This window comes from Felis catus, chromosome B3, assembly GCF_018350175.1.
Source record: "Felis catus isolate Fca126 chromosome B3, F.catus_Fca126_mat1.0, whole genome shotgun sequence".
In the NCBI taxonomy this organism is placed as follows: domain Eukaryota; kingdom Metazoa; phylum Chordata; class Mammalia; order Carnivora; family Felidae; genus Felis; species Felis catus.
In genome coordinates, this window is record NC_058373.1 from 38,199,954 (window position 1) to 38,225,327 (window position 25,374).

Here is a 25,374-nt window from a genome sequence, read left to right on the forward strand (position 1 = left end):
CCTCTCATCTCGCAGATGAAGAACTGAGGCCCAAGCAAAGCAACGGCTTCTCCGTTGCTCCTGGCCAGAGCGCGCACGATTTACATCAACAGAGGATTCCCCATAGAGCTCTTCCTAACACAGCATCTTGAATTTAAGCTTATGAAAGCCCTCTACCTGTGTGCCCTCCACTGGGCCACATGCTGTAGGGCAGGCAGTCCATTTTACAGATGAGTATAACAAGGCCTGGTGGAGAAGGGACTGTTGTCACTTGTCTCATGATTAAGGGGGAAAGGAGAGGACCCAGATCAAACTCCAAACACTCTAATTCGCCCCTCATGCCAGTAACTTCTAAAACACACAGTTGGAAGAGCTGCTTAGAAGTCTGAGGCAACGTTTCCATAAGCATCTGTACTCATAGAATCTTGAAGTTAGACCTCAAATGCTGGGGTCCCCAGAAACTACTACTTTGATCCTAGCACTTCTAGGGATGGTTTCTTCCTCCTTCACCATCATGACCATTGCAACCATTTATTCAACATTATGTGCCAGACACAATGTTAACTCCCTCCCCTGCACTCTTCTAATACCCTAGGAGGTGGTTACCATTATGCCCATTTTATAGATGGGGAAACCAAGGCTTGAAGAGCCTGCCCAAGATCCAATAACTACTAAAGAAGTGAAGACAAGATTTGACCCAAGAATCCAGCCTCCAAGAGGCTCACACTCTTACAACTACAATACAACGGAGAATCACCTGGTGAAGAAAGAGATCCAGGAAGACATGACCTGCCCAAGGAGACCAAGCCAGAGCTGGATTCTACCAGAAGCCTCTCTCAGCCCACTTCTTGTTCATGCCTGTAACACCTAGCAGCTCAAAATTTCCCAAGAGTGAATGCACAGTAGGCCCCAAAGTACCACCAACAGGACTGTGCATGTAGCCTCTGAAATTCCTCAACTGTGGTCCCTATCCACAGACCCAGCAAAACCTGAACAGCCTAGAATCTTCAGAGCAAGTGTCAATGCTCACTTGTCTATATGTTGTTTCTTGGCTCTGTGACCCAGAAGATAGTATGAGAAGACCAAAGATCTAGCAAAGGGCCTGTGTGTGCAAGACGAACTTGAGACCGCCAGCCCCTGGATGCCAGCCAGAGTGGGTTACAGAATATATGGGGCCCAGGGCAAAATAAAAGTGTGGAGCCCCTTGGACAAAAAGCAAGAAAAAGATACCAATAATGGTATCAAAACGGAAAACTTTTTCTTTTCCTTCCAGAGCCTCTCTCTCGGCTTAGGGCATTTTTCAAATTTGCTATTTAATATCCTTCTAAAAAAAGTTAAAGTTTAAATTATTAGCACGAGTTTTAACTCATGTTTATGCTATGCAATGCAGTTTTAAATACAAACATAAGAAAGAGCATTTTAACTAAGATGTGAAATCACTGAACTTACACAATCTGTATTTCATGGCTTGGACACACAGACACACTGTGACTTTACCAGAACAATGGCGACACTGCATAAAACTAACTCAACTGTTTTTACTTCACTTCTTGATATGTACACATCCTACCAACACTCAACCTTCTGCTTACCGAGGAGTAAGGAAGGGCTGAAAGGAACGGCCACTGTGGGCTGGTGGCCTTAGCTTTCTTTTTCTGGGTCATCATTTTCAGTGTGAGTGGTTGGCTAGTATGGGGAAGTAACACAAGTAAGAAGGTGGAAGATCGGATTTCTTGGTCGTTAATGTTTCTTAGGATGGCATGGCCTCCTCTCTGCAACTAAACAAGTTCTGGTTCAAAGGGAAAACATCGGGCCTGTCAGGGCAGAAAGCACCAATGGGGGCGACTGGGTGGCTCAGTTGGTTAAGCGTCCAACTCGGTTTTGGCTCAGGTCATCATCTCACAGTTCGTGGGTTCAAGCCCCACATCAGGCTCTGTGCTGACAGTGTAGAGCCTGCTTGGGATTCTCTTTCTCTGTGCCCCTCCCCTGCTTGTGCTTGCTCTCAAAAAATAATCTTGAAAAGAAAAAAAGAGAAAAGAAACAACGTGCATGCATCTCTCTTCTACTCAAGCTCATGCTCCACCATCTGATTGGACTTCACTTACAAGACCCTAGCTCAGAGAAAAACAAGAATTTAAGATGCTGACAACAGATACTGAACCAAGCACAGGGCCCTCCTGAGCGTGGGACTGTGTGTGACTGCACACTCAGTGTGCCTATGAAGCTGGCCCTGATGCCAGCCACACCTGTGTCAAGGTCAGGCTCAAGACACTCCCACAGCTCTTGGTGGGCTGCTTGGTCTAAAGCCAAATTAGCTCAAGTCCCCACATCCAGAGGCCCTGTGTTGGTTCCGGGCTTCAATATTGAAAGATAAAAGTGGTCTGGGTTAAAATGTTCATCTAGCTCAGTACCTGATGGGCTGAGAAACGTCACGGGCAGTTTTTCACCTTTCTGGGGCTGCCACACTGTGTGACAGTTCCTTTGTCAACATGGTATAGCACATTGGGTGAGCAACCAGCCACGTTTTTATCTGGTCAACACCGAAGGAAGGAAAGAAGAGACCATTTCCCAGCTCTTAGCAAGGTGACAAATGCTGAGCTAAGCTTTGTACCTGCATTAACTCAAGCTCATAACAACCCTGAGAGACAGGTATCATTATCACCCTTTTACTGCTGGAAAAACTGAGACTCAAAGAAGAGAGGGGACTTGCCTAAGACCTGTCCATCCACTCGGCTCAGGCTGACCTTTCTGGACCTGTCACCACCCCACTGAGGCTCCTTGTGATATTGTGATTTATAATATATATTTGGTCTTTGTCCACCATTCCTGGCACAGAGCTCCTGAAATCCTTGTAATTTCCTAGAGGAGAGCCATAAGGGCATCTTTTGTTATAATTTCTGAAACAGTTCCAGAGCAGTGAAGGTGACAGGAGTATCTTTTGTTACTCATAATGAGCCCCTTTCAACCACAACTGGGTTTCTGTAAGTGAGGGGACTTAAGTTCCTAAGGAGGGACACCTGGGTACCAGGGAAACCAACCATGTGATTAGAAGGTTGGAACTTTCAGCCACAGCTCCCCACCTCCACCCCCACCTCTGGGAACAGGAGAAGGGCTAAAGATGGAGGATGGAGTTCAATCACTGATGGCCAATGACTTAATCAATCGTGCCTTAATAATGACGTCAACACAACATCCCGAACGGATGGGGTTCAGAGAGCACTGACAAAACACGCAGGCTCAGGGCCCCCTCCACATATCTTGCCCTGGGCATCTCTTCCATCTGGCTGTTCCTGACTTGTATCCTTTTATAAACCAGTAAAATGTTTTCCTGAGTTTTCTGAGTCACTCTGGCAAATTAATTGAACCTCTGGTCAATAGCCCATAGATTATAACGGGACTCAGACGGGCATCTGAATGGCGGGGTGGGGGTGGGGCACTCTTTTGGGACTGAGCTGTTAACCTGCAGCATCTGATGCTATCCTCCAGGTAGACAGTGTCTGGATAGAATTAAACTGCAGGGAAGACATTCAGCCGGTTTCCAACGAATCTGAGAATTGCTCAGTGTGGGGAAATTGCGTGTGCGTGCACACACGGCAACTAGAAGCATCACGAGTGAAGTATGCTGGGAGTCGAAGAGACATACAGAAGAGTTTTTGAAACACCGTCCCCCAACCCCCCGCCCCCAACGCAGCCCTGTCAGCTACCCAGAGGTTCACGGAAGTGGCTTAAAACTCAAGTGCATTTAAGTCCAGGAAAGGAAAGAAAAAAAGAAAACAACTCTGATTCCAACAAGCTCTGGTATATCAAGTCAGCAGCCGCCTGCCAAGGGTTTAAATAAAGAATTAATGCAAAGGCTTCTTCGAGACACCTGTTCGGCGTATGTGGCCACATCCTTACCTACGTTAGCACAGGCCCCATGTGCCTTCCCTAAGTGCCTGTAAAGCAGATCTCAGGTAATTATGATTCCCAGAACGTCTCTGGCTACATTAGAAATAACGTATACTTATTGAGTTAAAAAGCTCAGGTCCGGCCTCCACCACAGTTATTTACAGTCATTAAGACCTGCCCCAGCAGGCCCAGAGTTCCATGTTATCACGCCCCACCCTGCCCTGCCGCAGCCTTCTCCGCAGGGTAGCAATTTTGAGCAGGGCTTGAACAATAAGATTGTTTTGGGCTGAGTCTACCTTAGAGGGCAGCCAGGTAAATGCCCTCTGTCCTGCCCTGGGAGGGGGGAGGGGTAGCCGCCGGGTGGGATGATGGCACCTGCTCACCCCCCAGATGCAGGCTGAATGGGAGCAACCTAGGCTCTCCTCCCAGGGGCTTCACTTCCCATCTCGAGGTCACTTCCAGTTTTGCAGTCCACACCGTAGGTGAACATTTGTTGCCTGGAGGGTGGCACATCTTCTGACCTGCCCAGGGCTCAGGCTGACTTTGCTGGGCCCTTCATAGCGAGGACCCCCCCCCCCCCCCCATGCCAGACACTCTGTCCTCCTGCCCGCCTGGAGGCCCTCCCACAGAATGAGTAGGAAAGGGTTTGGAAACGTGCTGGCCACGCCCAGCTCTTGGAAGCACACTGGTGTCACGCAAAGAGCCCTGGACCGGAAACCACATGATCTGGGCTCAAATTTCTTGCCTTTTTAAACCTCAGGTAAATCATTTGAGGCCTCTGAGCCTTAGCTTCCTTCGCCATTAAATGAGGAAGGCACCAAAACCCGCCTGTGGGATCGTGGCTGGTCCCCCTGCTGGTCCAAGAGGCTTCTCTTGGGTGCTCCCAGAGGCAGGAAGCTGGACAGGTCTGGCTGCCTTAGCTTCTTCCAGGTAACCAGCCTCCCAACCAGCTCCAACTGGCTTGTCTATTCCACCCACACACAGTACTTGTGGACCCAATGGATCACCATACATCAGCAGGAGCTCTCACCCTGTTCCTCTTCCCCTTCTTAGCAGTAGCAATTCCATGGATGGCTTTGAGGCAGAGTGGGCCTCTGTCTGACCCCTCACGGGTCCACTCACATCCTTCTGCTTAAGCTATCTGAGTTTGGTCATTCTCATGAGACTCCCTACTTGGTAGGGTTATGGGAGGAGTACAAGAGAAAGATATGAGGAAGACCCCGGGTCTCATGCCTGCCTACAGGTCACTACAGGGCGATGGGGTGCCCAGATGCCTGCTCTCACTGACAAACTCAGATTTAGCACTTCCGGCATCAGGACTAGAAGGGGAGGAGACCCTGGAGGCTCTCCATGCATAGGGCCCGCTAAGGTTCAAGGCAGACTTCATGTCCGTTGGCCCACCTGGTCTACACCATGGTCATCCAGAGAGGCAAGGTAGAGGTTTTACAGATAAGAAAGGTTAAGTGATCTGCCTAGGAACACACAGCCGGCACAGAAAGCCAGGGGTCCTGGTCTGTGGTCTTCCCAACCCACCCAGTGGCTAGACAAGAGTGACAAGAAGTGGTAAGCACAGGGTCAGGTTAGAACACATAAAAATGGGGTGGGGGAGGGAAGCTTGACTCCAAACATGCAAGTCTCAGTCTAAGATGCCTACAGACTTAAAGCTTGCTCATCAGCTTCCTAAAGGCTTATCACGGACTTTCAGACCACACACCTCAAGTACTGGTACCAGGGCCAATTTTCTATGGTGCAGAAGCTGGAGGCTATTGCCACACTTCCTCCTGCAAAGTTCCAGAAGACCCAACCTATAGGGAACATCATGCCCGTTATCTCATTTAATTCTCACACCACTACTATGGTTTGATATTTTTAGCTGTTGAACAAAAGAGGAAAGAGCCACAAGGAGGTTAAGGGCAAGGGTGAGGCTTGACCCCAGAAGTACACAGCTCTGGAGTCTTGTGCCTTTTCTGCTACACCACATTGCTCTGGATAAAGAGATCCGACCACCCGCACCCTCAGCATCCTGTCCCCACTTTCAAAGAGGTGTGGTACCACCTGTGACAGTGGTTCTCAAGCTAATAATGGGCATCAGCATCCCCCTGAGGGCTTTTAAAGCACAGATTTCTGGGCCCACCCACAGAGTTTCTGATTCAGGAGGTCTGGGGTGGGGCCCGAGATTGCATTTCCAGCAAGCTGCCCGGTGATGCGGATACTGGTCGGGGCCCACAGTTTAAGAACTGCTGATCTATCATGATTTTAAACACTCACTCAACAGCCGGGGAATGGGTAGGCTAACAATGGTACATCCACTTGAGTTAACATGCATAATCATGAAGACCATGTGAAAACATGGGAAAAGGCTTCTGACCGTATTAAATTAGAAGAGGCAGCTTGTACCCAGGGCTGGTCTGGATCCTGTCCGCCCTTTGATCCATTTCTCATCCTCTGGTATTCTGCTCCGTATCCTCCAGGGTGACCCCTGAAGTTCCAGGCCCCACATCAGGGGCACTGGTTAGGGTCTGGACAACAGCAGGAACTCGGGAGACTGGAGGACGGGAGGAGGGGAGAGGCCAGGACATTTCTCCCCTCTCCCCTCATCTGGAGCAGGCACTTCTAGAGGCGGCTGCATCTGCTCTAGGTAAGCCACCAGTGACCCTGACCCTGGGCTTTGAGAACACTACCTTCTCCCTTTGTCCCTCCAGCCTACAGGTGGCAGTGGCTTCCTGCCACTAGGCTCTGGGTCATCTCCCCTTCCCATGTTTGGCTTCTCGGCTCCTTTCTCGCCTATGTAACCAAGGCCCCATATTAAATTCCCTGTGGCAAATACTGGATCGAATTCTGCTTTCCTGGTTTGACGGACTGATAACATTCTGATGACAGCCACCTATAAACACTTCTACAAATGGACAATTCGGGAAAATATGAAAAAATGAAGAATATGAAAGGGTTTTTTCCCCCCAAAAATATTAGCAGAGTGTTGGTCATTTATTATTAATATATAAAGCTGGTACCAAGCATATAATTTAAGAGAAAACCAAGTGAGTCTTAAGGAGGAAAAAGTGGGGCACTATGCATCCATGACAAACAAATCTAAGGAAACCAATCCCTGTACTTTCATGTATAAAAACACCTTAATTTGGAGAAACCACAGCCACAGCCACGATGAAAGCAGCAGTTCCTCCCTGAAAGTGCTGGTGTTTATCTGGAGGTAAATAATTGACTCGCTGGTTGAAGAGGTCACATACCGTAGCACCACGCCACTGATCACCAGCCTCTGTGGCAAGACAGGTCCCTGGGTAACACCTCAAAACACATTCAGTCCTTGTCACCGTGGGGGCAGCTCCCATCCCAGGTCAGGCTCTGGCCTGGAACCCACTGGGAAATCCCTTCAGAGGAGACCGGGGCCCCTACTGAGACCAATAGGGGAACAGGACTAATAAAGGAGGAGGCTCAAAACAGGGGATTCTGCTCAGCCACATCCACCTAGAAGCATGGCAGCAATGTGTGTGTGCACCCGGGGTACTTGGGAGGTGATGGGGGATCTTATTTTTACACCACGTTGGGGTTTTTTTGCTCCCAAGAGGGAGAGGAAAATCAAAAGCAATAGACCCCATGAAACCAGATGGCAACAATACAAGAAACCATGCTGGATTCCTGCACCGGAACGAACAGTCTCCCTCACTGAGCCCGAGACTGAACACTGCAGCAGAAACTCAAACGCTCAAGTGGGGAAAGAGGGTCTTGGCCTTGGATGAAGCACAGTTTCTTGGTCTGTTTATTATATTTTAGCCTAACAACACTGCACAAAATGGACCAGAGGCTTACCAGTATAATGAGCTACTTCCAACCCCAAGCCAAAGAGGATTTAAAGCCCTAGAGAACTGGGGTGGGGAATGCAGTAGAGAGGAGCATCGAGGGCTTTAAAGAAACCTAAGTCGACTCCAAAGCCCTGAGCGGAGCATCTCAGAGTCTCAACCGTGCTTCCCATCCTGCACACGTGGAAAACTGGGACTCAGTGGACAATGGCTCACATCAGACAAGTATAAGAAAGTACCCCCATCTCTCACCCATGCTCCTCTCCCCCAAGAAGGTGACCTCAGAGGCCTCGCACGTTCTTTCACGGGTGTTAACAGACTTTACCTCAGAAGACAACTAACTTACTCAGGGAGATGGCTACTCGTCAGGGTGTAAACTATTAAGGAAAACTACCCCCCAGATTCATGCAAAACACAAGGGAGCAAACAAACAAAACGCCCGGGTCTGGGATCATGAAATCTGGTCCTAGCTGTGGCTTTGTCACTAATGGACTCTGATCCTGGGCCAGTCATCACACCATTCAGGGCCTCAGTTTCCCCATCTGTCAATGAGGACCTGTCAAGTCACTTCTGACCAGGGAAGTAACTGTCATATGACCCATAGTATGGCAGAGATGAAGTTTTTGGGTTTTTTTTTTTTTTTAAATATTTGTTTATATATATAGAGAGAGAATATCCCAAACAGGCCCTATGCTGTCAGGCACAAAGCCCGATGCGGGGCTCCATCTCACGAACTGGAAGATCATGACCTGAAATCAAGAGTCAGACGCTTAACCGACTGAGCCACCCAGATGCCCCAGGTACGCAAGCTTCTGAAGGACATATAAAGTATCTCCAAGTTGAGGTTCGAAGTGTTGAAGTGACTGTCCTAAAAACCCACAGCTACGAAGTAGAAGAGTTGGGATTTTCAACCCATCTGTCAGACTCCAGAGCCCGTGATCTTCCTGCCACCCCAGGAGAGGCGCCATGATTCAAACTGCCATATTAATGGACATGCCTTGTCAAAGTTCACCTCCTGGAACAGGAATGCCCTGCCCTGGGCAGGGTGAACCCCGATTCCACCTGCATCCACGCGGCCTGTCACCACTCCTTCAGGGGCCCTTCACTTGACCTGGGTGTGCCTCTTCCTCATACGCGGGTCTAGGCTCCCACGCAGGGCAGGGCATATGCGGGCAGGCCCTCTCAGAGAAGGTAACTCTCAGGAACCAGAACCCTGCACGGCTTCTGAGGCATGAAAAGCAAAACCCAGTGCCTCCAATCTCTAGTTACATACCACCCACTCGACTCTCGCTTCCCCCTCCATGGCATTCAGCCGGTGCCAACCACTTACCACACCAGGGCCGCTTGCTGGCTGGTGCCCCGGGCCGAGTCACTTAGCACCTCCGGGTCTCCATTTGCTCATCTACACCAGCATTGACTTTCTAGGACTGTCACGGAGGTGAAATGAAATCATGTGCGTGAACATGCCTCGCACACTGTAACGTAGTGTACATAGGACAGGTCGTGGTGGTGGTTTCCCCTTCCTAGGGGCAGCAGCTGGACATTATCTTGTGCGGGATCTACTGAGAACACATACATGTGCCTTTATCATTGAGGCGACAGAGTGCAAAGAGCTACTCTGCAAAGACTAGAGGAATAGCCTCAGTCCCTGCTCATCCACTAACCAAGAAATTGTCCCTGGTCACCTACAAAATAGGGATAAGGCCACCTGCCCTGTCTCCACCCCAGGCTGCTTCCAGAAGGAACAATGGGAAGTTGCCCGGCAAGCTATAGAAGTATGCGGTCATCCCACCATAAGGTTGACAATGAGGAATGTCATAGGCAGAAGAAAACTTGGCTAGTTTTCCTGCTATTCAAAACCACCAAGAAGCTCCGAGGGAAAAGAAAATGGCAAAAGGATTATTTATTGGGGGGGGGGGGACAACCCAGCAATCAATGATCATCCAGAAGAGAGCTGAGAGGAGGGGAGGGGGCAAGGTCAGATTGTTGGGGCAGCTCTCATCCCTCCGGGATCTTCTAGTGGCCTGGCTTCTTCACAACTACAACCCAGGGGGTGCCTGGGTGGCCTGGCCAGCTAAGCGTCTGACTTCCGCTCACGATCTCAAGGTTCACGAGTTGGAGCCCCACATCGGGGTCTGTGCTGGCAGCTCAGAGCCTGGAGCCTGCTTCAGATTCTGGGTCTCCCTCTCTCTTGGCCCCTCCCCCACTTGCACTCTGTCTCTCAAAAATAAAACATTAAAAAAAAAAAAAAAAAAAACTATGGGTGAAAGCAGCCACCTCCCCCACAGCCAAGAAAAAAAAAAAAAGCCCACTTTGCACAAGAAAATTGTTGGGTGCACTCACACCCAGCACTGCTCGCTTTAGGTCAAATGCTTTATTTGGGGTCTCCTGGGAACTGTGCAGGTCAGGTGCTGAGGGTCCCCAGGGAAGGGCCCTCCCTTCTCGGTTCCCTGGGCTCTCTTCATCCAGAGCAAGCTGGCGCTGACAAAGGCCTGAGGTCAGCCCTGGCCACGCCACCTGCTCGCAGGTGCAGACTGTCACAGAAGCTGCTTCCCTCCTCACCCCAGAGCCGCTGCTCCCTCCGCTGGGGGGGGAGAGGGGGGGAGAACTTCTGAAATGGTCTTCCCAGCAGCACCGAACAGAAAGTGGTATGAAAAGGCAGCAAAACACCACCATGTCTCCTCGGCCGCTTCTGCTACCACACAGCCGTGGCCAGCTCTGCTGTTTGGGGGGGGGGGGGTTCTCCTCTGCTTCTGCCCCCCTTCCTCTCTTCCCCGTGCTTCCTCAGCCGACAACAATGCTGCGCCCCACCGAATCTCCCGGGAGAGGCGGTTTCCACTCCGCAGCCGCTGAACCTCGTGTGTGTCCAGCCAAGGGTTAGTTCCAGGCTTGGGGCTCTGCAAGCTTCTCATTTCCAGAGCAGAGGCATCCCCATGGGCAAATGGGGGAACAGAGGGAAAAAAAACCAAAAAACAAAAAACAACCAACCCCAGCCCAGAAGTACACACAGATGATTCTTCCTGCAATAAAGGTGGTAATGGGGGAATAAACGCATAAATGTATATCCCCACCCCCTCCCAGGCTCAAGGTTTCTATTTTTATTCCAGATGAGCTCGAGTAATCACATCTGAGCTGCCAGTCAGCTGGTAAGAGTGACTCTAAGAACTCTGACCTAAACCATGGCTTCCAAAGGGCCTGGCCCGTTCTGCCTGTTTCAGGCTGCCCTCACGGCCAAACAATTTCAAAGCACAGAGACCATAAACACAAAATTAAAAGGTGAAGTAACGAGGGAGGGAGATGTTTACTGGAAACTTAAATTCTGCTGCCCAGAAAATATAGGTCTTTTTTTAAACACACACACACACACACAAACACACACATATATAATGCCTCCGCCACCCACCTTAAGAAATATGTACTTTGCTCTATATATAACTTTCTTATCTGCCCCGATTACACTCAGCTCGTGACCGTGAAAGCCTGGAATAATTACCCACAGAGAAATAACAGCCTTGGCCACGGCCAGGGCTTAACAAAGCCAGTCCTGCATTTACTGACAATCACACAATTCGCTCACAGGACAAACTTGAGTTTCCTGATGCACAAATAATCATTCCCATCCACGCCCGAAATGCAGCCACCACTGAGAGGGTGCCAGGGGGCTGCTGGAACCAAGAACAATCCTATTACACGGTTATTTCTGGGCCCAGCAGAAAAGACTTTCCAACTGAAACTATGCCAAAAATTCAGGTGGGTACGTGGAAACTAAGGGAAAACGTACTCCTGAAAGCAATGTCGATGAGGGCAAGAACATAGAGTCATTCCTGCTAGCAATGGGGTGCCCACCAAGGTTGCCCCCCCCCCCCCCCGCAAACCATCGACACCATGTTGGAAGGAGGACATCGCCCAATAGTGGGGTATCTCCCTTTCACTAGCTCAGACCCACATTCTTTGATGCATCCGTCCCACCCCACCCTCCATTGCCTCTCCCTCGGCACCCCCAGGTACTCACCCACGTGCCCACAGCAGAGAAGGCCTTCACTACCACACCCCATGCTTATGTATCAAGCCCCCAGTGAGAGTGTATGCTCTTTGGAGACAGGGGCCGTATTTCCCATTTCTCTGGATGTCTTGCTCAGCTCCCTAAGTATTTGTTGCCTGATGCCTTCCTCACTCATCTCAAAAACACCAACCTACGTCTGGCATGTGTGTCTACACCTGCATCTCAAACCTTGTCATTGTAAAAGCTCCTGGAACAGCCCCCCCGCCCTTGGTCTGTGAAACTCTTTGGAGTTGATCAGAACTGACAAGTTCTCCTTTCTCCTGCAGCCAATTTTATAGCAACTGAAGCATTCAGCCTCGCCTTCCTTTAACCACCACCTGAAAGAGAGATTCGAATCAGCTGTCCTTCCCCATTTTGGCCTCTTCATTAAAAAATAACCCGGACAACTGTGCCCCATCAGATTTCATAGCCGTAGGGATGGATTCCCTGCAGGAAACCACCACCAGCTGGGCACAAACGGGGGAGGTTTTTTTTTTTTTTAATTTTTTTTTTCAACGTTTTTATTTATTTTTGGGACAGAGAGAGACAGAGCATGAACGGGGGAGGGGCAGAGAGAGAGGGAGACACAGAATCGGAAACAGGCTCCAGGCTCCGAGCCATCAGCCCAGAGCCTGACGCGGGGCTCGAACTCCCGGACCGCCAGATCGTAACCTGGCTGAAGTCGGACGCTTAACCGACTGCGCCACCCAGGCGCCCCCGGGGGAGGTTTTAAACGCTACAGCTGAGGAAGTAGCAGACGCTTTCAACCACGGGCAGGGCCACGTTCACCAAAGCACAGGAAGAGCATAGATGCTTCCATAGCCCCTGCAGTCCGCCAAGGCATTGGAAGGACCTGACATAAAGGTACGCCAGCGTTGGCTGAGGCTTCTAACTCGGTTTCTCAAAAAAAAAAAAAAAAAAAAAAGGTGTGGGTGTGGGTAGTGGCCTGTTTAATCCATTCCTGCTCCACACCTACCCTGGCTCCACCCCCCACTTAGTACTCGGAGTTTCCTGAGCAGAAATAACCAACTACAGATGGTTCCACTGCTTGAGAGATGGGGAGAAACCACTGACCCAGAGATAGGAGAGAACTGGAGCTCTAAACCTCAGGGCAGGGGGCAGCTGTGATCGCCAAACCAACATGCTTTTAGAATCTAGAACTTTTCTGTCTGAGCGCCCGCACTTTTTATTTATTTTTAAGCAGCCACTGTCACTCCCCGCCCCCACCCCACCCCAGAACAGATGCCAGTGCCACTGAACCATAGCTTTACATAAGATCCAGGGCTTCATTCTCCATCCTGGCTAAATAGCGCAATTGCCAGGAGAGCTTTAAAATGCAGATTCCCAGGCCCCACCTGCAGACAGGCTGAATTCATCGGTCTGAGGTGTGGCCTGGACACCAGAATTTTTCTAAAGAGCCCAGACTGAGAACCTTCCATGGCGAGCCTGACAACCGAATGTGAATCGTTATGAAGCAGGAGTCCCAGCCACCACAGCTCACCTTGCACCTCAAAGCGCTTTCCGTTCTGTTTTCTGGGGGCCCCAACCCCTAGCCCCCACAGCGATTGTACAGTGATCCCGAAACTATCTGAATGAGTAACAGAGCCAGTCATTTCTTTGAAGGCAAGCTCAAGAGCTTGAATTTTTACAGTGGAAGAAACTTTAAAATCCTGGTAAGCCAACGCCTTTGGTCTGTAAAGGAGGAAACCAGGGGCCCGGGGTAGTAAAGTGACTCACCCAAAGTCACAAAGCTGGTTCACCAGGCTAGGACTCAGGCCTTCTGCCTCTCGTTCCCTCTCCTGACAGCACGTCAAAGGAATGGTCGTTGCCAACTTATCGTATGCTCTCAGAGGCCATTCTCCAATTAATCTCTGGAAGGTTCCAAGCCTCAGTGGCCTTAAAACAGCTTAAAGACAAAATGATGCTTCTCTTTACAGCTTCCTGAGGGTGCCGGTCAAACTGTAATCCTCAAAGAATATACTTGCTGGCTGAGGTTCATGGAAAAAGCCATTAGCAAAGAGAATCTACCCCAGTTTTGAAAGGGCACTCTGTTGAGCTATAGGCCTGAGAGACCGAAAGCCAGGGGCAGATTCTGGTTTCTTGTGGACAAGAGAGAGTTGATTGTCGGTTTAAAATCTCTAACCAACCTGTGAACACGTTTCCCTTCCTTCCTGTATTTTTACGGCACCAGGACTGGAATGCAGCCGGTGCCTTCGAAGCGCAGGAAGCGTGTGCTTCGGGCTAAATAAGAATTCCTCTTTGCCTGCAGATTGATTTCCCCTGGCGGGGGAACAAGGGCTAGATTCTCATCAGGTGGGCCTCATTCCACCACAAGCCTGGAAGCTTCCGGAAGGCAGAAGGATGTATGGCTGTCCAAACCAACAATGCATTCACAACTCCTGGGCCATGATGTCTGGTCCACCACCAAGTAAAGATGCTCAGTAAATATCTGGGGGGGGGGGCTTAAACAACGCCTATGATTGAATTAAATAAGGTCATTAAGGAATGAGCCACCTCTGAAGGTAGAGCATCAGATGAAAAGTTAGATGTGTCCCCTAGGAAAACATGTGCATCAAGAAAACAGCAAAAGGCAAGAAGCCAAGGGGGAGAGGACAGAGAGGTGTCATGAAATATTACAGCTGATTTCGAGCCCCGGGATTCTCTCAAAGCTTGTCACGTTGTAGCTGCAAAGGCCCCAGAGAAGCCAAGCTGACCTTCCTGAATTCATAAAGCCAACCTCTGCCAGGCAGTGGCCGGGGACCCACCGCCTCACCGAAGAAACGGGACACCGCGACTGCATTTCCTCCGCGTGAGCAACTGACTGTTTACTCGAGGATTGAACACTTCATTGAACCTGTGGCTTCAATAAGAAGGAAGATGTAAACCAACGTAGGTTGTGGGAGGAGGACGGAAAGGAAAGGCACAAGGTCAATTCCAGGTATTGCTGGGACGTTCAGGTACTGATGTCCAGAGAGCAGCTGGAGGGGAGGGTCTCCGGCTGTGGCAGATACACAGAGCTGGGGGTCACCCCCGCAGTGAAACCCAGGGAGAGGAGAAGTTTGCACTGCAGTTGTGATCCAGCCCCACTGGGGAGCATGAGGCCCACTTATGTGGTTGGATTTTCTCATTACTGACGTGAAGGCCGATAGGCAAATAAATAAATAAATAAATAAATAAATAAATAAATAAATAAATAAATAAATAAATAAAAACACAGTGGCCAAAAGATGACATTCAAAAGGATTCTTGGATCAAAGTCCCTTTGTGAGTACTGTTATTTTACCCTCCTCCTAACGGTAACCACTTCCCACATGAGCCCCAGTAAGGCAACCGTGCAGCCCACAAAAGAGATAGAAATATGACCACACTTCCCTCTTATAAACAGGCGATGGTAAACATCTGAGACCACTGGTCCACAGCCGTGGTTAAACAAAGGGTTGGGGGCACCCCTGGGATGGCAGGCGGGCCCTCGGCCTCCCCACATGCTGACTCTCCCTCTGTGAGTGGGGAGCTCGGGCCATTAACTTCAGAACCAGAGCTGATCAAACAGAACCAGAAGCCTCACGCTGGGACAGCTTAGTTGGGTTGCACACCCAGGCTCACCTGGCCACTACTCCTGGAAACTCGGGAATTTTCAAGTAGCTGCAGTAGCTGCTTTGGTTCCAGGCCTATGCTCAAAGGTGCCTCTGTGGGGGACCGAGTGAAGAGGGAAGGAGGACAATGTCACGTGCTTACCGAAGGGTGCAACACCCCCAGCCACCACCTCCTGGATCAGCAGTGGCGATGGCTTCTTTTTTTTTTTTTTTTTTTAACAATAAAAGCAAAAACTGCAACTCTCTCAACCAAGCAAGAAAAACAGGCAAACCTCAAGCAAACATCTTTAATTAGCTTTTAGATGCTCCCCCGGGGTCCCAAGTTCTCCCAGCGTCTAGATCAATAGGAAAATGAAACACGAGGCCTTGGGACAGGCTGTGTTTTTTGTTTTTGTTTTGTTTTGTTTTGTTTTTTCTGAATTGGAATGAAAGCATATTTGCAGACCTGAAGTCAGTTATTAGCTCACTGTGGCAGGAAGACTCCAGGGTATTCTATCTCTGCAGAAAGTTCCATCAGAAAACGACAAAAAAAATTACGTAAATCAGCCAGCACTTTGTTTTTAACCACTAAACATCTATAGAGTTCTCATTTCTTCATCTATATGCTTTCAGAGAAAGTTTCTAGGAGATTCAAAGCCAGTGAGACTCACGACACTAAGCGTGCCATTATATTGCACATGGTTTTGTAGGTAGAATACCACAAGAACCCGTAGAAGATTTCCCCTGGGGGCATGAGGCTCTCAGCTCTCTGCCCTTCCCCCACTCCAGACTCAAGGGCAAGTTTCTACCTTCATTTTGTCAACAGGAAAACAAGACTGGAGGGGTGGAGACAGAAATCTGAACTGCTTAAAGAGACCTGGCTTGGGTCACAAGATGTCATCCTCAGGCATAGACTTCAAAAGCCTCGAGGGTCTCCCCTGTGAATCACCCATCCATCTATCTCCCTGAACCCCAATTTCACACCTCTTCCAAAGCTGCCATGTTGGCCAACTGCCAACAATCCACCCACTAGAGGCTCCAAACACAGTTCCATAATTGTTTCTGGGTCTTGTCTTGACTGTAAACTCCGTGGGGGCAGCTGGTCTCTGAATGGTTTACCACCACAACTCCCGAATTAGCAAGACATTAGGTAAGCGCTCAGGAATCTACTCAGAGAAGAAGGTAAACAGTAATCAAGTATTGATTGAAATTTACCAAGTGCCTAGCAGGCACTAAGTATAGTAATGTGTCAAAGAAATAGCCTGGATCCTTGACCTCAAGAGGCTTATCGCAATCCATTATCGCTGCCCTGACTGCACGTGACACAACATTGGCCAATGAGATTCCAGGAGGCTCTTTCTGGATAAAGAGACCCCACCCCCACGCCCCCACCAAGGAGAAGCAGCCCTTTCTGTCCCCTGGATGTATAAAGAGGGTAATGCCTGCGGCAGCTGTGGCCATCACCGGACCAACGAGGAGTCAAGCTGGAAGGCAAAACCCCTCAGGCTGAAGCTGGCAGAGCAGAAAGATGGAAGGCTCCCAAGTCCTTGCTGATGCCCGAAACCTCCCTGCCTCCAAACACAGTAGAGGAGATAATAAACCTCCACACCATTGAAGGTGTTAGTTGGGTTTTAGGTTACCTGCAGCCAAAAGTAGCCTCACGCAGTGAGTCTGGCCCCGATACAGAATATAGGATGGACCACAGAGGGAAAGGCCAGCGGGCTCAGGGCACTACCAGGCAGGAGAGGGCTGCATGATCAGGACTGCTGGAACTCAGCAAGAGATTCCAGCCTTACCCGTGACATGGCCTGGTCATCTCCATGGAGCCCAGGGCCCAGTTCCCACGATGTCTCTCTGAAGAACTGGAACATAAATAATTAATACTCCCTGCCCATACTCACCCACACACATGCCTCCTTGTGTCTGTGGGGTAGAGAAAGGGGGCGGGGGGGAATGAGAATGCATCTTGTTCTATTTATAAGACACGGCGTAGCCACAAAGGATGACGACCAGAGCTCCATAGTATCAGCTCAAGTTCTCCAAAGCAAGTGCTGCCAAGTTTGGCTTGAATTTACACTTCCCTTTTCTCAGCCTGTGACCGGTCCACTTTTGTCACTCCAGCTGCTCTCCTTGGAGCTCATCAGACAGGGCCTCCCCTACGACAGCCGCTTGGTTGGAGAGCACAGAAGACTCAAGTCCCTCTCCAGACTTCCAACAAGTTATTCGGGGCAAGAGAAGATCGCAGGAACGAATCCTGAGAACATAAAGCGGCAGTGAGACGGCTCCTAGCCCTTCCGTGTTCTCTACAGAATTCCACTGGCAGAGGGGTTATTTGGGGCCACGTGCTCCACAGAGGCCCTGGCACATTCCATGCATTGACCACAATCAGAGAGAAAGAAAAGGCATGCTTGCTGTTATTTTTAATTCCTTCCTCAATGCCTTCCAAAATTCTTCAGCAGAGGGTTTATCCACTAAACTTGTACCAACAACCAGCCAGTGGTATCCTCCAGGACTCTAAAACGGAACAGGGGAACAGGAAAGGTCAGCTCACAGGAGGAGTCTCTTGCTCCTGGCCATTAAATGTCGTCTGGGTTGCGCTGGGCCTGAGAGCATCTCCTGGGTTTTGCAGGGACACAGCCTGGAGAGGATGCAGACATTCTAGAGCCGGGTGAATGCCTCACCATCTCCTCGCAGCCACCCCCGCTCTGACCTCTAACCTCTATTCCTGTTGCTGGAGAGTGGCCGTCCGCACAGCCAAACATTCCCTAACTCCTGCTCCAGTTCAGAAAGCTCTAGCGCTAACTTCACTGTGTTAGATTATTTCTGAGGCCTCATCCGGCTTTCGGATATCATGTTGCCAACTTGCTGCCTGATCTCAGGCAGAGTCACTTCACCTGGACCAGGAGCAAAGCGCTCAGTCCCTGACCCTTTAGCAGTAACATACGAACCGGCTGATCTAATCCTCCCGTTACCTAGTCAGGTATCCTTAACCACTGGCACGGAGGCAGGGTGACTTAGGGTTACTATTTGCCCACGTTTGGCTGGACGTTCCAGGCTTATGCTCACCTTCTGGCCATAATTAATAATAGCACTGCTCCTTTTCACTCTTAGAAGTGTCCTGGTCGGTTCAATGAATTCGAGCATCACCGTAGGTTCTAGAAGGGCTAGAGACTCCAAGGCAAGTCCAGAGATGAGTCCATCTCTCATCATGGGACCTGGAGCAAGTTACTTACACAATTTCACTGACCTTCTTATGAGGCTGAAAACGGTAAGAATGGTATAGCCTCTTCCGGGGACCCTTGGGGCAGGCAACCAGGGTCAGGAACCAGAGACTGGAGTTCAGATTCCTGTTCAGCCGCTGACCCCTCAAAGCCTCAGGCTCCTCCTCTGTGAACATGAGTAACTCATCCTTCTTAGAGTAGGACAGGTGGGTAACAAAAACCAACTAGTCAATCAGTGGCCCACGCTAGCGTCTGGTATACAGTCAGCACTCACTTCATGCTGTCTCACCCCCAGGTGAGAGGGCTCAGGTGACCGGCCACAGGTCAACAAAGCTGACAAGCTGGCACAGCGAGCCTAAGATTCTGGTACCAGGCCCCAGAACATGCACGCCCTGAGTTCATATTCCTATTGAATTTTGAGCATCGTGTATAATTTTTCTCTAATGCCTTTGTGAAAATCTGGGTGTAAACTCAGAAGCCTTAATCCATCTCTGTCAGAAAGGGTTTTTAGCAACACTACAGAGCTGTGCTTCATAAAGAAATAGCAGGTGACACTGTAATATTTTCCACTCTGCAAAGTGCTTTGAATGCATAGCTCATCCAAATGTTTATTTATTTATTGAGAGAGAGAGAGAGAGAGAAAGCGAGCATACATGAGCAGGGGAAGGGGCAGAGAGAGAGAGGGAGACAGATAATCCCAAACAGGCTCCACACTCAGTGCGGAGCCCGACGCAGGGTTCCATCTCATGACTGCGAGATCATGACCTGAGCCAAAAATCAAGAGTCAGACGCTTAACCGACTGAGCCACCCAGGAGCCCTAAATGCATAGCTCATCTAACCGAATAAGTTCAATGATCCTACTAAGGGAGGTATTATTTTTCCCATTTTACAGATGAGGAAAGAAGGATCAAAGAAGCTAGGTGACCTGTCCACATCACTGAAGCAGCAGGTGGGGAGCAGGGATTTGAACGTGGATCTCCTGAACATAAATCCAGAGCTCTCCGCTGCCGTGCACTGTCCCTTCAGAAGCAGGTCTCTAGCAGTGTTCTCAAAAACGGCCCATGAACCACAGTTCAAAACTTTATCTTCTGAAAATCTGTAAGCTTAAACAGACAACAGCAGCAACAAAAAGCCGACTCTAACCAGATAAGGGAAGTTGTACCCAATCTCTAAATGGCCATGATATCTGCTTGCTCCGGGTGCTAAAAGAAATGAACAACACTGACTTAAATAAACTATGTTGCTCTCTTGTTAAGGAACAGAATCTGTTTTTAATACACTCAGGACATTCTGTAAGTCTGCAGGACAGAACTGAGGCATTCTTGCCGACTGCAGTGCGGTCGGGGAGTGGAAGGCTTGCTGGCCTAGATGATCATCAATGAAGAAATTAAAAACACTGTCCGGAGACATTCCACCTAAGGCCGTGCGCCAGGCACAGGGTAGGCCAAGGGGGAGGCCGAGATCTGGTCTCGAGGCCTTCGCTTGGAGAGACCAGGCATCACTCCACTCACTTTCCCAAGGAATCCATGGCAAGAGGCGGGCATGACTCACCAGCTAATTACCTGAACACTTGGGCTCCCAGAGCCCTCCTGGCTGTACAACTAGTCTTCTCTCCTGACGGTGAACAAAACACTATTCTCACCCTGGTCCAGACATAGCCTGAAGCTGTCCACATGGTGGTGTAAGGGATTATGACTCTGACCTGGATAACTCAGGCAGAAAACCTGCTGTTACTGGCCATGGGGGTGGGGGAGGAAATGGAGCCCGAACCCCACAGTGGCTTTGGCCACGCCATGCCCCTACTTGAAAATCCCTGAGGCGCTCAAAGAGCAATGTCCAAATGCCTCGCCTGGCCTACCAAAGCCTTCCCTGGTTCCTCTCCGGCCACTCCTTCCTCCATGCCCTGGCCACCCCGGAATGTTCTGCCTGACCCAGACACCTCCATGCCCTGGCCACTCCGGAATGTCCTGCCGGCCCCAGACACCAGGTCCTTGCATGCTCCGTCTGGCCGGTGCTCCAGGCAGCCTTCGCCCCACGCCCCTGCTCTGTCCATCCATAAGGTCCCGCCGGAGCACCACCTCCTCTGTGAAGCCTGCTGCCTTCCCTAGGAAGAGAGCTGCTCCTCCTCAGGGCTCCCAAATCAACACTTGTTTGACCTTTACTAGAGTGTCTGTCCCCTGAGCCCGCCACAACTGTGGTCGCTGTGACCCTTTTTTGCCTCTGCGCGGTTCAGAGGCACCTGACCTCTACATCTCTATATCCCCTGAGGCCCCACACAAAGTCAGTGCCCAGTAAGCATACCCAACAACAAATGCATTAGCAGGTGTCAAACTCTTGCTCCACTTCTAAGACAGGCAGCTGCAACACGTTATCACCTTTTCCCTGATCTGTAATTTGTTCCGATCCGGGTTCAAGGTGAGGGAAATCAATCCCTGTGAAAGTCTCCACAGTCTTGTCCATACAGCGGTGCACCTAGGCGGGGCCTCCATCGTGGCTTGACAATAGAGAGGGGGTGGCTAGAAACAAGCTAGCTCCACCCCTGGTAGGTCCCAAGCAGAGGACATGTGAAGGCCCACATGCCGTATGTCACGTTCAAGAGATGGAAATCAGTGCAACTGATGAATGGAATATATTCTATCTTCCTTACCTTGACAAACACTTTAACACAAGGTGGAAGGCCAGGTGGGCATTTAGAGCTCTCTGGACTCTTGGTTTCACATTGGGATGCAGACATTCAGGGAGAACTGGGCCCAAGTGCCAGCCCCCCGCCCCCCACCTGGTGCCATCACACACTCACAGGGGCTCGATGCACACCCATACAGACACCCACGAGCGTGAATTCCATCCAGCCTGTCTATCCCCCTGCCCTGCCTTGTCAGCCCTCAGGCCCATGGGGGCACACACGTCCATGGAAGATGCAGTATACCCTTTCCTGGGCAGATGGACCTGGAAGAGGCCCACACAGAACCTGAAAGCAGTCTCGAGACCACTGGGGCAGGGAACTGAAGGTCGGGACTCATGGCTCAGCCTGGAAGGAGGAGGTGCAAGCTCTAGATGGGCCATCCCTTGGCCCTGGGGCTCTGCCCCATGAGAAGAAGTACACCCAGAAGGAGGGTCAAAGCCCAGCCGTGCAGGCACGAGTCCTCCTGTGCCTATCCAAGGGCAGTCCAGGGTGCCCCCACCCACACCCCCGTTGTTTCAGACCCACGAGTTTCTGGTGCCGACCATCCTTACTTGACGGCCACGCTGACTGGTGAGGTGGCGCTTCCAACCGGAACTGCTTCCCAACCGGGGCTCAGAAAAACACCAGCAACAATAAACACCACGCACTTCCACGCACTTACGGGCAGGCTATCGGTGACAAGTGCATGAGTCACGGCACTTCTTCTTCAGGAGCTCACCCATCCCCCGCCCCAGGAGCACTGATTCATCAAAGTATGTTTTCAATACTATTATTTTTAGTCAGCCAAACAATTTTTTTAAATGACAATAAAGAAGGGGAGGGGGGAGGTCCCCTGCTGGAACTGATTGACGCCATCAGTCAAATAGCCCCCTCGAAAGGGAACAAGGAGTGTTTGCTGAGCACCTACTATGTGCTGGGAGCTGCAAATATTGGCCAAGGGCTTGGTCTCTCTTATCTCATTTGGGTTGATTTACGGCAGTCCCAGCCCCATTTTACGGATAAGGAAACGGGTTCAATAGACTGAGGCAGATGTTCCCAAGGCTGCCGCAGAGTTAGCAACTGGCATACTCCAATCCAAGTTTGTCAGACTCCAGTGCCCTTTGCTCTTTCTTCGTTATCATGCTTTTCCTGTCCACCCACACCCTCCCCCCTGCTCCTCAGGTAATATTTTTTTAAAAAAAAATTTTTTTCAACGTTTTTATTTTATTTTTGGGACAGAGAGAGACAGAGCATGAACGGGGGAGGGGCAGAGAGAGAGGGAGACACAGAATCGGAAACAGGCTCCAGGCTCCGAGCCATCAGCCCAGAGCCCGACGCGGGGCTCGAACTCACGGACCGCGAGATCGTGACCTGAGCTGAAGTCGGACGCTTAACCGACTGCGCCACCCAGGCGCCCCCTCAGGTAATATTTTAACAAGCTGCTTGGTTAGAGATAAACGGTTACACACAAAACTTAAACGGATAGCAGAGCAGACTAACTCACCCTGCCCTCCCAGGCACACAGAGAAATAAGGCTCCCCTTGAGTCTGAATCCAGTAAGGGGAAGAGAGACTTTACAACGGGAAAGATTTGAAGTGAAAGGAAAAACCCAATTTCCATCATCCGCGCCTGCTTTCAGCCACTTGCAACTACTCAGAAAGTCCTTTCTGGATCCATTACTCCACATTTGGGCTTAGCCCAGAGGTGATTTTTTAAGGAAAAAATGCCTTTTGGCATTTTTGAGCTGTGACAGCGTAAAAACAGACCTTTAAAAAACACACACCCAAAAAGCATCACTATTTTCAAGAGTCCAGTCTAAAGGAAAAAGAAAAAAAAAATGGTGGCACCTTAGCGCTACAACTTGGCTTAGCAGTTGGTGATGCAATACTTACTTAGCAGCAGAAGCAACCAGATTTATAACTTTGTAGGTTTCAAAGGTAAACCCTTACACAGTGGTTCTTAAAGCGGTACTCCAGTCCCAAACTCCCAGCAAAGCATTAGAGGAGAAACTTGCCCCCTGTAAGCCCGGAGAGCCACGTGACACAGAAGTACCGTTTCGGGAGAAACTCCCTTTTCATCTCTTAGCTGGGGGGTTAAACTCGTAACCTCCACGCTGCCAGACAAAAGGCACGAGCTTTCGAAATCCAGCATGGTCTTTCTTTATATAGATGCTTGAAAATAAATAAAGGAAGCTTCCTGGGTAAGCTCTGACATATGAGCAAACATTTTCCACAGGTATCCTTTATAATGCCTACCTCTTACATTTAACCATTTTTAGGCGTCTGTGGTCATTAGTTTAAGTAAACTTCCTGCTCCGAGAAGAGCCAAAAATAGCAACAAAAGAAGAAAAATTGCTCGTGGCATCTCAAGACACACAGCCTTCACATCTTTCTCGTAGAATTCAGCTATTTTTACATTCCTTTGTAGTTAAATTTCACTGATTTAGACGCACAGGGTAAGGGAGAGGCAGGGAGGAGAGAAGGGTAACATAACTAAAATTAAAGACTGGATTATAGTTTTATTACCTTCACTTATGTAAATTAATTGGCACTAGATTGATGGGGCCTTAGGACATTAATAATTAAGAAAGACCTATGATATATCGTTCAACTGAATGCATGCAAATGGGAGCTTCTAAAATGCTTGCATTTTAGAGTTAGAAAGGCCCTCCAGTAAGGTTTAGCTCCCCTATTTTCCAACAGAGAATATCTAAGGCCCAGAGATGTTAAGCGATTTGCCTCAGGTCACACAGCTAATCAGAAACAGAGCTAAGTCTAGAAACCTACCCAGGTCTGCTGACTCCTGCGTCCAAAATGACCCCAAAAACCTTGTTTATAATAAATTTTTCTTTGACAGCATTCATGGGGAGAAAAAGCCTGCTCAACAAACTTTAGCCTAGTCCAGAATTAGCCGAACTTCTTAATTAATAGGCTTCTATGGTGTTTTCATTTTCAACTGAGTCTCTCTGTCAAAACATTCTGCAGTAGTATGCACTGTGGCAGGCTGCTGTTTACAGCAGAGGCCTCAGATAATCAACAGCAGAGAGTGTGACTTGTGCTACAGATTTGTTATTTCTAAAATAGTTAATTAAATCAAAACAAAGAATAATGTTACACGCGCATGCACGCACACACACACACACGCACACACAGGCACACACACACACGCAAATTGCCCTTGTCGAGACTCAATAAACTGTAAAGTTTGAGGGATTTGGCTCTCTGGCATCAAGAAAACAGTATTTTACAAATTTAACTCCTGGGAACACTTAACAGCATTACTACAACTCCGGAGAACCCATGTTGGCAGCCAGTGGACTAGAAGACGTAAGAAGGCAGGTCTGTCTCATTCACGATTTCCTCCCGGCCTTCTAGCACAGGATTTGGCCCCAGGTAGGCACAAGGAAGGAGAGCACAAAAATGAACCGGACAAGTCCTCTGGGGATCTGTGCTCTAAAACTTGGCATTGAGTAAAATTAGAAACCAAATTTCTGTAGGGTGGCGTTAACACGGCAATTTCCAACTATTTCCAGGAACCACCGTGCCTGAAAGTGGAGAGACTGAAGGCTCCAAGGCCAGGAACCTCTCAGCGGTTACTAGATGATTCCCCACCCTCCTTGGGGAGGAGCTAGGACCATCTAACACCTCAGCAACCATTCCTGTCTGCAGAAGGTGGTAAACCACCCCAGTCCCAGGCTGCCTTCGGGAGCAACCTTTCTGGGCACTCGTCTTCCCAGCCAACTAACACGAGCAGATGTGGATTTGGGGGAGGGGGAGGAGTTGATACATGTTTTTAACAGGTCAATTCACCAAAGGAGACAAGGACAAAAGTTAATCAGGACGAATCGTGAGCCTTGTTGATTGCGAAAGCTGCATCCACGTTACACAATTTAACAGCACATATAGGAAGCTGGGGGAGAAGCGGATAAAGAAGGTGGGAGAACAAGGTAGTGGAAATAAAGTCTGATTTCAACTTTTAAAACCAGCGCTGCTTGGTCCTATTTATTTCATAGAGAAGCTCACACAAAACAATGGCTGTATTGTGCATTCAATGGCATTAAAATCCCCTAATAAATTAACAAGTGAAAATTAATGGTCGCTCAGTCCATTAAATCATGTTAATTTTATTTCCATTAAAATAATACAGCAATTACAAGTTTACATTACTAAACCAATATTTATTTTTCAAAAACTC

General features: G+C 49.4%; 1 protein-coding gene across 3 annotated transcripts in view; it reads right to left on the bottom strand.

Moving 5' to 3' along the window:
* The window catches only part of SMAD3 (SMAD family member 3), a 119,616-nt gene that overhangs the window by 88,376 nt on the left and 5,866 nt on the right, over window positions 1-25,374 (bottom strand). Inside the window, exon 1 of one of the 3 annotated variants that reach the window (XM_045060705.1) lies at window positions 13,462-13,612. The exons of the other annotated variants lie outside the window; for them this stretch is intronic. The gene's annotated coding sequence lies outside the window, so the exon portion shown is untranslated. Of the gene's footprint in view, window positions 1-13,461; window positions 13,613-25,374 lie in introns of those variants that run through there. 3 annotated transcript variants of the gene reach the window in all.